At 39.8% G+C, this 17,261-nt stretch overlaps 1 protein-coding gene across 2 annotated transcripts in view; it reads right to left on the minus strand.

The window, feature by feature from the left end:
* thrap3b (thyroid hormone receptor associated protein 3b) overlaps positions 1 to 15,961 on the minus strand; it is a 46,344-nt gene extending 30,383 nt beyond the window's left edge. Inside the window, exon 1 of one of the 2 annotated variants that reach the window (XM_014142604.3) lies at positions 15,879 to 15,961. The gene's annotated coding sequence lies outside the window, so the exon portion shown is untranslated. Of the gene's footprint in view, positions 1 to 136; positions 184 to 15,878 lie in introns of those variants that run through there. The other variant, XM_014142606.3, reaches the window with a different exon arrangement.
* Between the last annotated feature and the right edge of the window lie 1,300 nt (positions 15,962 to 17,261).

Consider the following 17,261-nt stretch of genomic DNA (forward strand, 5'->3'; position numbering starts at 1 on the left):
AAATTTCCTTCCTAGATTTCCCTGTCAAATCTTTAAGGCTTGCCCCCATCTCATTTGATTATTATTTGGATTATTAAAATCATGCTGCCAATCAGTCATCCAGTAGCTACTGTAGGCTACTACTGTAAAATATTACCTGAAAACCTGCAGTGTATTGTGCTTTCCTGATGAGACGCATTTTCTTGGGCTCGAAATAGACTACAGGATGCACTGTTTCCTCAATGAACATGCGCTCAACCCCCTTTTGCTTCATCATACTCTAAAATGTTTCATACATTTTACAAGCAGTTGGCTACCTGTCCAAACTATCTGTCCCTAATGAAAAGGAAAGTGTGACTTAATTGACCATACTTTTTACTTAGCATAAAAAATTACAACGTATATACTGTTTTAATCATGCAAATCACTTAATGTATTTACTCTATCAATCCAATTACAAGCTCTACAAAGGGGGTCATCGCAGCAAAGGATGTGAGCATTCAGCCTGGTCTCATAGACTAGGTGTAAAATAGTACACATAAATATGGGTTGGGACACTCAAATTGATATGTTGTTTGGTATGGTTACATAAGACAGAAGGTTACTTAAAGGGATACCTTGGGATTTTGGCAATGAGGCCCTTGATCTACTTTCCCAGAGTGAGATGAACTTGTGGATACAATTTTCTCTGGGTGCAGTTTGAAGGAAGTTGCTAACTAGCATAAGTGCAATGACTGGAAGTCTTTGGGTATCTGATAGCATGCTAACATATACCCATAGACTTCCAATCATTGTGCTAACATTAGTTAGCATTGGCTCTCAACTATCTCCTAAGGGATGGATAGACATTTAAAGGTCATTAATGGTTACCTGGAGGAAAATGGGTGAGGGTTTACATTTAAAGAAAACAATTTAGTCCATGGGAGGGTCATGTAATTTGTAATTGATGAAATGTGGATATTTCTCAGTGTTTTTTAAATTCGTTTCTTATTAGGCTATATATCAATGTGTGCCCGATGCCGCCCCTCATCTCTGATTCTCCGCCGTGCGCACAATATCAAATGTGCTTATAGGCTATTTAGTGTGGTCGCAATCAAATGATCCATAGGCTAAAGGCTAAGAAGTGCATGCCCGGAGAACAGTGGCGGTTGGTGCCTTTTTAAAATGAGGGAGGACAATGTTTTATATATATATATATAATGAGCATGGCCTTATTTCTATTACAGCATATTGGATGACTGTCATTCATATTCCATTCACCCAGCTCAATGTAACATCGATAGGTTTAAGATACTATTTGATACTAACATTTTCCCAATACCCATCATGTGGTTGCTACAACCTAGCCTATGAATGAAAGTTTATAACATAGCTGCACAGGTCGAGAGAATTTGAGTAACCAAGGTGACAGACATTGGCACATTTAATCTTGGGTGTAATCATTAGTTCAACAGTTGCAAACAAGAGTTTCTATTGGAAAAATTGAGGTATGTTTATCCCCGCTTCGTTCCGTTTGTTTCAGTTTAACAAACGTTTTTCAACAGAATCGGCTGAATGAATACATCCCTGATCTCACGCAAACACAGTTCACTTTCATAGCAGCCACATTCAAACAGCATGATCACTACTTGTTGTATAATTCCTTCTCGCGTCTACGTGCTCTCCTCCTCTCACCTTGTCCCTTCGCTTGTGGACTTCTGTGCACAACACATCAGCTGTCTATGACCGAGCGAAAAAACCTTTCCAAACCTACACATCATAACTGCTAACCACTACCCACAGCCTACATCATTGTCAGCATATTAGCTAACGTCATAGTCAACATGGCTACTAGAACTAACACGTTAGTAAACCCGCTACAATCATGTAGTACAGTGTACACTCGGCAAGCAGTTTAGCAGTTACAACAGTGGGTCCCGGTGGAAATACATGAATAAAACCAAAAGCTTACCTTAACTTGGAAGAGTTCCAGTGTTGGATAGCCAACTAGCTAACATAGCATCCCTCTCTGTTTGAGCCGGTGTTTGATCAGGGTAAACTAGCTAGGTGCATTCACTAGCTAAGTAAGTGAAAGTGTAAAAAAAAAAAAAATGTATATAGCTAGCTCTCTCTCCCTCTTGCTTCTCCTTCATTTTTTAAGAAATCAATTTGTTGAAAACTGTTCAACTATTGTCTTTCTCTCTCTTTGAGTCAACTACTCACCACAGGTTATGCACTGCAATGCTAGCTAGCTGTAGCTTATGCTTTTAGTACTAGATTCATTATCTTTTCCTTTGATTGGGTGTACAACATGTCAGTTCATGCTGCAAGAGCTCTGATAGGTTGGAGGACGTCCTCCGGAAGTTGTCATAATTAATGTGTAAGTCGATGGAAGTGGGTGAGAACCGTGAGCCTCCTTGGTTTTGTTTTGAAGTCAATGTACCCTGAGGAGGAAGGAAACAAGATGGCCTCTGGCTACACAATGGTGCTACCCTACAGAGTGCTGTTGAGGCTACTGTAGACCTTCCTTGCAAAACAGTGTGTTTTAATCTTTGAGTCTATTGAAGCACCCGTACATCAATCTAAGTAAAATAATTTTTAAAAATCCCCATCAAAATCCGTCAGTTTAAGCTAGAGATATCAGTTTTTTTTTGCATGTGCTGAGTGCATCTGCCTATGTCGGCCTTCTGCAGCTGCGGTGGAAGGTGGCCGAGCTACAGCGGTTTTGTCAGACCATGAGACATCCCAATCAGTCTTCTCACAAAAACGTCTGTAGCGTCCGAACGGTTTCGCCTACAAACTATTATGGAAAGGGGAGACTCTCACGAACACAGTGGTGTTTTGCTTTTACGACCCCCACAATTCTCAAGTCTGAAGGTAACCCATACAAACAAAAGGAGGTAGTTTTTTGCCAACAAAAATATTTCCTGAGCTTTCTTATATCTCCTAGATATAGGACAAGACACTTCAAAACCTTACTCCTTATGATTTATTTTTTGAATGTCTTTTTTTGCCATTTATGAATGTGTAATTCAATGCGTTTCTATTGGCTATAGTAGTAAAGGCCAAAGTCAATATTTTATCAAATCATTTTTCAATAATTGTTTTATATACCTAAAGAAGTCCTAAAATTCAAAATCAAACAGCTAAATGATCCACGATATTTAGTATAGTTTTATCTGAAATGGATAACTTTTCAAGTTTTTTGTATTTTTCTAAAATTCACTGAGGAAGATTGTCCTCCCCTTTATCCTCTGAGGAGCCTCCACTGTCGGAGAAGAACAGAAACAAAGTTATTTTTCTAAGATAGCTGCTGGGATGGTGTTAATAAAACTAGGCTGCACTACACACTGCAATGGCTGTTTCAACCCTGAGCCACGGCCTGCTCTGCTCTTGCTGATCAAAATTGTTTTTGTGTGCTGCCAAACCAATGGCTGTGCTGTGTAGGCCTACAGTGGCAGTTCAGGAGGAGAGTCAAAGGCTTTTTCCGGAAATATTTTTTTATTAGGTCTAGTCCAAAAAAGTCACTATCTTGCGTGTAGACTAGCCGAATTCTGTTCAGATTGAGGAGAGCGTGAAGATAAGGAGGACTGGAGTTCAACTTTGATAGCTTTTTGTCCGTGATGTATTTATCAGAATTATTGATCTCACAATAAAGCCAGATTCGAGTAACTTATATTGTGGAGCTGAAACTTGAAGCAGCACCCTCGGCACAATCAATCAGAAATAGACAGCTCATGCTGCTGAAAGTAGGCAAATTCGAGTAGCCATAATTCATTTCAACCTTCTTCATTTTAATTAGACTTTACTAACAAGAGACCCTATGTTGGAGCCTGTTTCTTCCTATTTAAGAAATAACAGGTAGGCCTACCTGTTTGACAGACATTGTTGGTCAATTCCTCCACCCACCATGCACTCGTTAAATGGCTTACATCCATGTCAGTGAAGGGCTGTTAAGTTAAAACCAAGACTCAAATTGAGGGGGTGTGAGAGGGTATGCCATAGTTCTACCTTTTTTATTTAAGAGTTTAAGACTTTGAAAAAAATTAAACGGCTCAGATTATACAGCATAAAGTGATCTATAACAGCGTTTTGGTCCGCGATGCTTTATGCTAGAAACAAGCTGTAAATACCCGGAAAAGACCTGACTCCGATGCATATGGGGATATCATTGTTTTGTTCCTTTGACATTGAGGCTGAGCTACAACCTTCTATAGCCGAGGAGACAAAAAATTGACTTTACTTGGGATGTAACCTAATTCTGTCACTGCCAATTGATTAAGCTATTCACTTTCTGTACAATAGATGTTTAAACGCCGACAGCTTTTAGGGAAACACTTGTGACCTTCACTCATTGGCTTAAGCCACGGAAGAAGACTAGCCAGCAGTTAAAACTTAATTTTTTTTGCGTCGGTAGGTCTACTCTGAGGTAGAAAGATAGGCCTAACTTTGAAAGTACCATGCTCAGATTCCTAATGACTTCTCAGATTTAATTATTTGCAAACAGGGTCAGTTTTGGTATTTTATTAGGATCCCATTAGCTGTTGCAAAAGCAGCAGCCACTCTTCCTGGGGTCCACAAACATGACATAATACAGAACATTAATAGACAAGAGCAGCTCAAGGACAGAACTACATACATAGCCTACATATCAATACATACACACAAACTATCTAGGTCAATAGGGGAAAGATGTTGTTCCGTGAGGTGTTGCTTTATCTGGGTTTTTTTTAAACCAGGTTTCCTGTTCATTTCAGCAATATGAGATGGAACGGCTCTATATAATACTGTACGCTTTCGTGAATTTGTTCTGGATTTGGTGACTGTGAAAAGACCCCTGGTGGCATGTCTGGTGGGGAAGTGTATGTGTGTGCCAGAGCTGTGTAAATTGAATATGCAAACAATGTGGGATTTTTAACACATTAATGTTTCTTATAAAAAGAAGTGATGCATTTTGTCCCTCCTCAACTCTTAGCCAAGAGCGACTGGCATGCGTAGTATTTATATTAGCCCTCTGATTACAATGAAGAGCAAGACCTGCCGCTCTGTTCTGGGCCATCTGCAGCTTAACTAGGTATTTTCTTGCGGGACTTGACCACACGACTGGACAATAATCAAGATGGACTGATTTGGCATTGGAGAAATATGATAAGATGAACACATCCCTCTGTCCATTCTTGCCCTGTAATTTGTGTGATTTAAAAAAATATTCTGCTAATATGTAAAATGATGTAGAATTGCATGAAATGTTTATAAAAGGCAATTTTTTTCTCTGACCTGCAAATACAATGATAGATTCATGCAATGCTTTTACTATAAAGGAGATCTTTACACCCCTATTCTTGTCCACAGTGGCCTAATAAACCCACAACCTTCTGGCTATTTGATTTGGAATTTCAAGACTCTTTGAACTATAAACATAAATATATAAAACACTTATTAGATAAATCATTTTTGACCTTACAAACACATTGAATAACAGATTCACTACATGGAACAGATGGCGACATAACATCTAAAATAAGTTTGTTCTGAAGTGTCTGTACCAGTCAAAAGTTCGGAAACTATGAAATAACATATATGGAATCATGTAGTAACCATAAAAGTGCTAAACAAATCAAAATATATTTTATATTCTTCAAAGTAGCAACCCTTTGCCTTGATGACAGCTTTGCACACTCTTGGCATTCTCTCAAACAGCTTAATCTGAAACACTTTTCCAACAGTCTTGAAGGAGTTCCCAAATGCTGAGCACTTGTGAGCTGCTTTTCCTTCATTCTGCGGTCCAACTCATCCCAAACCATCTCATTTGGGATGAGGTCGGGTGATTGTGGAGGCCAGGTCATTTGATGCAGCACTTGATCACTCTCCTTCTTGGTCAAATAGCCCTTACACTGCCAGGAGGTGTGTTGGGTCATTGTCCTGTTGAAAAACAAATGATAGTCCCACTAAGAGCAAACCAGATGGGATGGTGTATCGCTGCAGAATGCTGTGGCAGCCATGCTGGTTAAGTGTGCCTAGAATTCTAAATCACAGACAGTGTCACCAGCAAAGCACCCCCACATCACACCTCGTCCTCCATGCTTCACATTGGGAACCACACATGTGGAGATCATCCGTTCACCTACTCTGCGTCTCACAAAGACACGGTGGTTGGAAACAAAAATCTAAAATGTTGGACTCATCAGACCAAAGGACAGATTTCCACCAGTCTAATGTCCATTGCTTGTGATTCTTGGCCCAAGCAAGTCTCTTCTTCTTATTGGTGTCCTTTAGTAGTGGTTTATTTGCAGCAATTTGACCATGAAGGCCTGATTCACACAGTCCCCTCTGAACAGTTGATGTTGAGATGTGTGTGTCAATTGAAATCTGAAGCATTTATTTGGGGCTGGTAACTCTAATGAACGTATCCTCTGCAGAAGAGGTAACTCTGGGTCTTTCTTTCCTGTGGCGGTCCTCATGAGAGCCAGTTTCATCATAGCGCTGGATGGTTTTTGCGACTGCACTTGAAGAAACTTTAAAAGTTCTTGAAATTTCCCGGATTGACTGACCTTCATGTCTTAAAGTAATGATGGACTGTAGTTTCTCTTTGCTTATTTGAGCTGTTCTTGCCATAAAATGGACTTTGTCTTTTACCAAATAGGGCTAGCTTCTGTATACCACCCCTACGTTTTCACAACACAACTGATTTGGCTCAAACAAATTAAGAAGGAAAGAAATTCCACAAATTAACTTTTAAAAAGGCACACCTGTTAAAATGCATTCCAGGTGACTACCTCATGAAGCTGGATGAGATAATACAAAGAGTGTGCGAAGCTGTCATTAAGGCAAAGGGTGGCTACTATATATAATATGTTTTGATTTGTTTAACACTTCGTGGTTATTACATGATTCCGTATGTGTTATTTCATAGTTTTGATAGTCTTCACTATTCTACAATATAGTAAAAATAAAGAAAAACCCTTGAATGTGTAGGTGTCCACACTTTTGACTGGTACTGTATCTGAGAGATATAATATTTTTTTTACATGCATTTAACCCATTATTTTTGATACTAAACAGTTTCCATATATTTTTATTTATTTGTATTTAACCAGGTAGAACAGTTGAGAACAAGTTCTCATTTACAACTGTGACCTGGCCAAGATAAAGCAAAGCGACAAAAACAACAGAGTTACAAACAAACGTACAGTCAATAACACAATAGAAAAATCTATGTACAGTGTGTGCAAATGTAGAAGAGTAGGGAGGTAAGTCAATAAATAGGCCATAGAGGAGAAATAATTACAATTTAGCAATTAACACTGGAGTGATAGATGTGCAAATGATGATGTGCAAGTAGAGATACTGGAGTGCAGGGGGGTAAGTAATAATATGGGGATGAGATAGTTTGGTGTGCTATTTACAGATTGGCTGTGTACAGTGATTGGTAAGCTGCTCTGACAGCTGATGCTTAAAGTTAGAGAGGGAGATATAAGACTAAGAGATACTTCCATTCATTAAAATAAAAATAAAAAATGGGACTGGGGTGCCTTCAGAAGAGTCTTGTGAGGCCTGTGGGCGTCCTAGAGCAAAACAACCGACATGTACCTGTTCAAGAGTCTCAAGTTGGCAGATCGGCTGTACCGACATCATACGAGTCCCAAGACGTTTGTGGGGGTCGTAGAGCCAACCGGAGACAGACATATTAGTGAGAGTCTCACCTTTTCATAGAGGGGTCATAATAGTTTGTAGGCCAACCCGTTCGGACGCTAAAGACGTGAGAAGACCGATTCTTTTAGAAATTTTTTTTTTGGGGGGGTGTCTCATGGTCTGACAAACACCGCTCTAGCTCTGTCACCTTTCACGGCAAGATGCGGAAGTGCGACATCGGCGGATACGGTGGTGAATTGTTTTGTTGAATTCGCACTAGTTGACAGCTCAACCGAATGTAAATAAAAAAATAGACTTTGAACTGACGTCTGTGCCCAGTAGGTGCCCCTCGATGAGGCCAACGGGAAGCTTAATCTGGTTTGTGTCTAGTTCATACCTGTAAATAACTTGCACAAAGCAACACTCTATTTTAGTTAGGGCGTCATAGTACCCCTCAACCCAATTTGTGTGTGAGGAGGAGATGAAGGCCATCTGTTGGGGGCCTATGTTGATGTTGTAATTGAATAGTAAAATCATAAAAAAAAAAAATTGAGGCAGAGCACCCAGTGCCATTTTTATTGGGGAGGACGGGCTCGTGGTAATGGCTGGAGTGGAATGCTATCAGAAGTATCAGACACATGGTTTACATGTGTTTAATGCTATTCCATTCGCTCTGTTCCGGCCATTATTATGAGCTGTCCTCCCCTCAGCAGCCTCCTGTGGTGTCAGCTATGATATGATACCTCGAGTTTGAAAGAATCTCATGGTTATTGAGCTACAGTAAGTGAAGTGGATCAACACTCAGATGACGATAACATAATTACATCATTGGTCCTTGATCTGTACTAAACATACTGTAAATGCATAATTTATTTATGTAATTGTCTTCATGGTGATGTATCCTGAAATATGTACACAAAGGTAGAAACATTTCATATCCTCCATTGCATGTTTGGGTCTTATTCTACACATTGGCTATTGTTCTAACAAGCTTCTCTACCCCAAACAAGACCAAATTTGTTTGGTCTAGACCTGACCAAATCTGTTCCAATCATATGTCAGTACAGTAAAGTATAGTTCAGTACAGTAGACAACTGTCCAGTAAAGTAGAGCATATTACATTATACTGTACTCTACTCGTGTGCTCTACGGTACTATACTACACTATACTCTACTGTGCTGTACTGTAGTTTACTGCTCTGTACTGTGCTCTACTGTATTTTACTGCTCTGTGCTCTACTGTATTTTACTGCTCTGTACTGTATTTTACTGCTCTGTACTGTGCTGTACTGTATTTTACTGCTCTGTACTGTGCTCTACTGTATTTTACTGCTCTGTACTGTGCTCTACTGCAACTAGTTTGTGACTACTATGATGATTTCCCATTGTGACCAATTCAATTGCAGCTATTCTGTTACAGATTTTTCGGGTCACTCTGTTTAGCGATTTGATAACAGAGTGACGTGTTTTAAATACTTAGTAATTCATAAACCAAATTGTTAGCAGTAAAAACACTAACTAATTAGTAGGTCTACCTTTACTTCTGTGAACTTTCAGAATTTTCCCTCATGAAGGAGAGAAGTGTGAAAATATCTTAAAGATATGGGGTTTTTGGTAACAGAATGACAAGACCCTAGACAATATTTCTTAAACTTACAGAAGGCAAATCATTTCTGCAAAACTAAATATAAATGTTGATATTAGTTGGCAGGGGCCTTAACTTCAATATAATTGTGTTTTAATATATTTCAAATACATTTTAAGACTTTTTGTAGTAATGCTTTTAAGACCTCTTTTGTGTCTGCATGACAAGAAATCAAAGCCTTTGCTTATTCTTAATTGTTACGATGTAAAACATTTTTGTAAGCGTATCTATGCCTTCATTTCCCCAAAATATAGACTCTTAGCTTTCATTTGACATCATTTGATATGCACCTATAGACTTCCCATGTTGGTGCTCATGGGTCCTTTTTACATAGAAATGACCATAGAATACTGTATCCCATGAATGGGTTTACATGGCTGTGTGTGTGTGATTAGTCATCTGTAGAGGATTGTATTAGCCAGTAGTAAATGTGTAACAGATTTTGGTTACACTTTATTTGGATAGTCCCTAGTAGATGTTCAATAACCGTCAACAACATTTCAACTAACTATCCTCTACCCTAGCCCTACCCTAAACTTAACCCTTAGCCTAACCTTAACCCTCACCCTAACCCTTATTCTAAACCTACCCTTAGCAAGTCTTTTCTCATCAACAGATGTTGATTGTATGACCATCTGTACATCCTCTATATGGGACTATCCAAATAAAGTATGACCCAGATTTTTATAATCATTGTCCATTCACAGAGAGAGCGCATTGTGGGAATCTGGAGTCATTTCACTGTTGGACATGTTATACCCCCTGAAGTGTTTAAAACAAAAATCTTTGTATTCAATGGAATACACTGCCAATCTTTATCCCAAGCCAAGGTCTAGCCAGCCAATTCAGTAAAACCCCAGATGTGTTATGGAAGAAAACAGCACTTTTCCATTCAGAAGAAGGCAGATAAAGGCACTCTTTTTGCACTCAGGGGAGGAAATCCCCATTAAAATCCAAATGAATAAGAATCATATTAATCCAGCAAGAATTACTGCATGAACTTTAATAATGCAATTGTATTTTTGTGTTCTTGTAAAAAAAAAGAGCTGATTTGTGTAGTAATGCGCCTCTGTAGTCCCCTTTTTGCTCTGTGCCATGTGTAGACCCCAGCAGCAGTTCTGTATTTCCATTACCTTCCATTTTACTGGGCAGAAAGGTGGTAGCATGCAGCTTGTTGGCAGATGATGCCTTTGTTTTGATGGTCTCATAAACCAGCATCTTTGCTCCCTGCTGAGAAGTCACGTCGTGTTGACTATATCACTGCTACCATGCAGTTGGGGTTTGAACAGTGCCTGGCTGCAGGTGTAACAGTATAGCTTCCATCCCTCTCCTCGCCCCAACCTGGGCTCGAACCAAGGACCCTCTGCACACATTAACCACTGACACCCCACGAAGCATCGTTACCCATCGCGCCACAAAAGCCGCGGCCCTTGCAAAGTCTCAGAGCGAGTGACGTCACCGATTGAACCGCTATTAGCGCGCACGAAACCCTACTTCAAGTCTCAGAGCGAGTGACGTCACCGATTGAAACGCTATTAGCGCGCACCACCGCTAACTAACTAGCCATTTCACATCGGTTACACAGGCTCCTGAAAGAGAACCTGATGAGATCAGGTGTGTTTGATCTAAAGCATAAATTAACACACGTCATTACTCTGGAAACTAAATAGTGAGATATGTCATGCCCTGAGAGACTTGAGTAGGAAAAATGCGCTCGGCTTCAACTCCATGAAAGCGACAGTGACTCCCTTTCTATTCACTGTGTTCTATCTGTGCTGCGTTGACATGTGTCCCATACTTCGTAGTCTTTAAATAGGCTAACTGTGCACCACATACATACAGGGTATCATCATAATGGTTGTGGAAAGGAGACAAACCCGACTGTTCTCTAAAACCATCTCAAGGACAGAGGAACTACCTATCCAGATAGTTTGAGAAACTATCTCTCTCCTACTGCATATATAATATAGTCTACTCTACTGTATAACATATCATCATAACTAACCACTACCAGCTCCAAGATGCATCCTTTATCATTTTTACAAGCACGTCTCACATCTGTGGTAAATTCACCCCCCTTTGACCTTAGAGGCTGCAGAGACTGTGACAAACACTTTTTTTCCCCCTCACTCTCCCTTCCTTCCAGTTGCTTTTGGAATGCAGGTGTCCCTAGACCTGGTGGTGCCAATATTAAATTTAGGCCATGCCCAATGTCCTGTCGACACATTGACAGGTCTAGGAGGCATTACACAATCACTATTATAGACTGTTTATGGTCTCACTTTGGCTTTACGTTCCATGAGGGAAGGGACTAAACAGGCAAAAGGTGAGTGACAATGAAAATTGTTGCCTCAAAGGTTTTGACCCTGTAAAGGTAACACTAACCTATAAGACGAAGCTATGGCAAGGATTGTTGTAAACCTTAGGACATGTCTGCCATAACATCCCTTTGACAACTCATTTACTAGCTTCTGAAGTTTCATACGTCTAACATCTTGATATTCTGAGCGTTTTTATGACTCTAGACCTACAACCAGTCAACTAAAGCCTTGGCCTATGTGAAAAAATCTTGGTGCTGTGCTTTAAATGCACAATCCTTCAGGAAATGTGCTCCTTTATGTTCATGAAATTGTTGCACACCACATAACTGCAAGCATAAACTAAATGGGTAAAGTTTTTATGCCAGTACTTGAGTCATCTAGTCATTGGCTTTCCAGGTTACGGGATTAGTATACTACTTGATGTCTTCATCCCACAAAAAAGGCTAAACCAATAGCACATGTCAACACTAGGCACATAGGACAATGAAGTAAGTCAACTCAAAAAGAAGGAAAACAAACAACCAATGTTGCATAATTTGGTGAGATAGGTAGTCTAGTCTGTCCACGACAGGACTCTAAACCAACAGAACAAACACAAGGTCATGCTGCAATTCATTTGAGTTTTTATCAAATGTGTTTTGTGGTTTTATCTGTGTGTGTGATTCCCAGTTTACTGCATTCCCATTGTAGGAATGGCAGTTTAAATCTGGAGTGTGTTGTAGTGAGTGACTGGCTGGCCACCATAAACTCAACCAAACACTGAAGTGGAAGACAACGTCTTTTGTCAGTACCTGTTTCTATTTAAAACCTGTTAGGGCTAGGGGGCAGTATTGACACGGCTGGATAAAAAACGTACCCGATTTAATCTGGTTACTACTCCTGCCCAGTAACTAGAATATGCATATAATTATTGGCTTTGGATAGAAAACACCCTAAAGTTTCTAAAACTGTTTGAATGGTGTCTGTGAGTATAACAGAACTCATATGGCAGGCCAAAACCTGAGAAGATTCCATGCAGGAAGTGGCCTGTCTGACAAGTTGTGTTTTATCTTGGCTCTTTTTATTGAAGACTGAGGATCTTTGCAATAACGTGACACTTCCTACGGCTCCCATAGGCTCTCAGAGCCAGGGAAAAAGCTGAACGATATCGAGGCAGACTCTGGCTGAAACACTTTATTGCGTTTGGCAAGTGGCCGATCAGAGTACTGTGGGCTTAGGCGCGTGCACGAGTCGACCGAATGCTTTATTTTCTTTCCTCTGTTTACCTAAATGCAGATTCCCGGTCGGAATATTATCGCTTTTTTACGAGAAAAATGGCATAAAAATGGATTTTAAACAGCGGTTGACATGCTTCGAAGTACGGTAATGGAATATTTAGATTTTTTTTTGTCACGAATTGCGCCATGCTCGTAACCCTTATTTACCCTTTCGGATAGTGTCTTGAACGCACGAACAAAACGCCGCTATTTGGATATAACGATGGATTATTTTGGACCAAACCAACATTTGTTATTGAAGTAGAAGTCCTGGGAGTGCATTCTGACGAAGACAGCAAAGGTAATAACATTTTTCTTATAGAAAATCTGACTTTGGTGAGTGCTAAACTTGCTGGGTGTCTAAATAGCTAGCCCTGTGATCTACTGAGAATATTGCAAAATGTGCTTTCACCGAAAAGCTATTTTAAAATCCGACATATCGAGTGCATAGAGGAGTTCTGTATCTATAATTCTTAAAATAATTGTTATGCTTTTTGTGAACGTTTATCGTGAGTAATTTAGTAAATTCACCGGCAGTGTTCGGTGGGAATGCTAGTCACATGCTAGTCACATGCTAATGTAAAAAGCTGGTTTTTGATATAAATATGAACTTGATTGAACAAAACATGCATGTATTGTATAACATAATGTCCTAGGGTTGTCATCTGATGAAGATCATCAAAGGTTAGTGCAACATTTAGCTGTGGTTTGGGTTTATGTGACATTATATGCTAGCTTGAAAAATGGGTGTCTGATTATTTCTGGCTGGGTACTCTGCTGACAATCTAATGTTTTGCTTTCGTTTTAAAGCCTTTTTGAAATCGGACAGTGTGGTTAGATTAACGAGAGTCTTGTCTTTAAAATGGTGTAAAATAGTCATATGTTTGAAAAATTGAAGTTTTTGCATTTTTGAGGAATTTGAATAACGCGCCACGGGTTTACACTGGCTGTTACGTAGGTGGGACGATTTGGTGCCACCTAGCCCAGAGAGGTTAAAGCCTTGATCATTGCCCTTCACTTTCACAGGAGACTGGCGGTACATATTCTGTGGGAATAAGATGGCTGCTGCTACAGCGGTGACGCAAACGATTTTGTGCTGTGACCTATTTCCTGCTTCTGGCTGAGAGCTGTCCACAGTAGGATGCGTACCAAATGGCACTCTATTCCCTATATAATGCACTACTTTTTACCAGGGCCCATAGGACTATGTAGGAATAGGGTGCCATTTGGGACTCAGCCTATGTGGCTCTAGTTGTGCAGAAACACACTGTCAAGTTTGAGGGTAATTCTGCTGAGTATGCTATGGAATGCTATGTCCCCTTTACTTGAGCCTCATTGCACCGAGTGGCGTGTAAGGTCTCTCCATCTCTTCCTGTCCCCCTTAGCTTTAACTGGGGTTAACTGTGCACCATGTCAACAGCTTCAAACCCCTCAACAGCTTAATAAAAAGCCTCAACAGCTTCAAACCCTTCCTGCTATTATTTTGTTGGTCGACATAATTGCCTCTCCTCTGTGTTGGTCACTTAACTCTGTTTACAAGAGGTTTATTTTTTACATAGGGTCATGATTGATTATATAGATATACAGTCGGGTATTATATTCAAAACAATTATATTATTCTAAGTATTAAAATTATTGGCACCCCTGTTTTCAATACAATACCCTCCCCTTGCATCTTTCTTTCGACGCCGAACCCACCACTGGTGTGCGTGATCAAAGAGCTCGATTTTAAAAAAAATAAATGTTTTGTGTCATCTGATCATAGCTCCGGTTCCAATCCAAGTGCCAATGCAGTTTAACAAGCTCCAGGTATTTACATTTGTTGGATGACATGAAAATACAGTTCTTTGGCCACGCACACCCAGTGGTGGGTTTGGCCTTGAAAGAAATATGCATATGCAGAAAAGTACATCATACCTACTGTAAAATATGGCGGTGGATCTTTGATGTTATGGGGCTATTTTACTTCCACTGGTCCTGGGGCCCTTGTTAAGGTCAACGGCATCAAACTCTACCAGGACATTTTAGCCAAAAACCTGGTTGCCTCTGCTAGGAGGCTGAAACTTTGCCGCAAGTGGATCTTCTACCAAGACAATGACTTCGAGCACACATCAAATTCCACAAAGAAATGGTTCATTGACCACAACATCAACATTTTGCAAAGGTCTTCTCAGTCTCCAGACTTGAACCCCAATAAATGTGTGTTTTGGATTCTGTATATAGAAATTGTCTAAGATCCCTCCCAATGTGTTCTGCAATCTCATAAAACATTTTTGAAAAAAGTGCAGGAGTATTGAAAACAGGAGTGCCAATTATTTTGACTGTCTTTTTTTTAGACTTGTTTTTATTTGTTAAACAAAGCAATTGTATTAGTATAAAATATAATTTTCACCAAAAAATTGCATTGTATTACTTTATACAGTCTTTTTTGCTCATCTTTCTCAAGGGTGCCAATAATTTTGGACCTGACTGTATGTTGTATAAATCCTAACCAGCTAGAAAGGAATATATTTAAGCACTACATAGTGTGTACAAGCTGAATCAACCTACCAGGGATTTAAGAATGTTTGGAGAAAAAAACAATTGAATAAGGAAATACTTTCCAGTACCTCACCATAGGCTGTTAACTGTTGACACACGGCATGTTACACAGCTATTACCAAATCTAATACAGATCTTAAGATAATATTTGGAGTACAGTAAGGTTTACATCAATGTTGTATCTTTCTTTTATATAGTCAACACTTGACACGCAAGTACGAAGGGCATTACAGAATGCCTCCCCACTGGGCACACACTGGTTGAATCAACGTTGTTTCCATGTTATTTCAATGAAATGACCTTGAACAAATGTGGAATAGACGTTGAATTGACGTCTGTGCCCAGTGGGTCATTGTATGTCCATTTAACTCATTTATAATGGCTGATCTACTCTCAAATTATTTCAAAAACGTTTAAATAATTTGTTTCAGACCTGCATACCTACCATCACACAAGATCTGTCTAAAAACAAGGGCTAGGTAAGCATGTAAAAGTAAGAAATCCTAACATAAAAAGAGAACTCACCTCGAGTCTGGCAGCGTGAAAAAGAGAAAGTAAAAATAAGAGCAGGAAGCCCAATGAACCACGGGGGAGGAATACAAACCCTGGTTCTTATCTGGCATTTGCTTGATAAAAACTTCAACGGTAAACAATCTGTATACTGCACACGTTGTTAGTTTTATTTAGTGCAGCATTGTCTGTAGTTATGTGGGATTATGTGTTTGTATATGATATGTCTTTAGCCTCAAGGAAACCATGTGTTCAGCAGGTGGAGTTGACTTTAAAAACGATTAAATGGTAGATCTTATGAGGCCCGAGACAGAGGCAAGGGTCAAAAGTTCAATGTTATTCATGTCTAAAGGATGGCCTCCCTAGATGCTAGTTCATTTCCGTAGACTCAGTTTTGTTTAGTCTGTAGGAAAGGAAAACACAGTGTTGTGGAAAATGTGTCCTGTAGTGTTTTGGTAAAGTAGTGTATTGGTAAGGCCCAAGGTAAAGTTAAGCAGAAGACCTGCCTCGCCCTTTCCAGATGACGGACATTTTAAAATGCAACACGCCGTCCATACCACTGTGGCCAACGTGGGACCAGAGAGGAAAGGGCCCTGACATACAGGTTTCAAATACCTGTCAGTCTTTCTGCCATTTTGAAAACTGACCAACACATCAGTCAGTAGAGATACTGTAGCATGCATGGTCGACACATTTGCATAATTGTAGAAGATTCAAACTATCCATTGTCAAAGGTGTGATACCACATCACAATGTACAGACGGTTATGCAAATAGTCCACCCTAGCTAGCTCTCCAGTAACCAAAGGGAAATGCTTCTGTGTATTATCATATAGAGCAGTAGGCAGCTCTTGACCTAGCTACAATACCATAGAGATCCTATTAAATTACAAATGTGCTAAATTACTAGCATTCCTAATTCTATGACGCCTACACTATAGACATCATAACCTAGCTTTTTCCCAGAACACGTGACATGAGCAGCTGGGACCCTGGTGACATCACCTGTTTCCAGTGAGAACACCCAAGGAGAACATAGAAAATAAGCGAAGGGAAGGCTCTTCGTCTACCTCAATGCATTGTACAAGGGAAACAATGGGAATAAACCTTTTAATATACAGTATGTATTGCTGTCTTCAGCTGGAGTGCCTTTGTCTTTTTTATTGTCAAATAAGTCACATCCATTTATTGTAGTCCTGAGGTACTGCACTGAGAACTACAAGCGTTCATAAAGACACAGAAAAAGCTTTCCTCTCCAACAGAGAGTAAACCAATACAGAGGGCATAGTGAGTACTATGTGGCTCAGTTGGTAGAGCATGGTGTTTGCAACGCCAGGGTTGTGGGTTCGATTCCCACGGGGGGCCAGTACAAAAAAATAAATACAAAAATGTATGAAAT

The sequence above is a fragment of the Salmo salar genome, chromosome 14, assembly GCF_965601325.2.
Source record: "Salmo salar chromosome 14, fSalSal1, whole genome shotgun sequence".
Taxonomy (NCBI): Eukaryota; Metazoa; Chordata; class Actinopteri; order Salmoniformes; family Salmonidae; genus Salmo; species Salmo salar.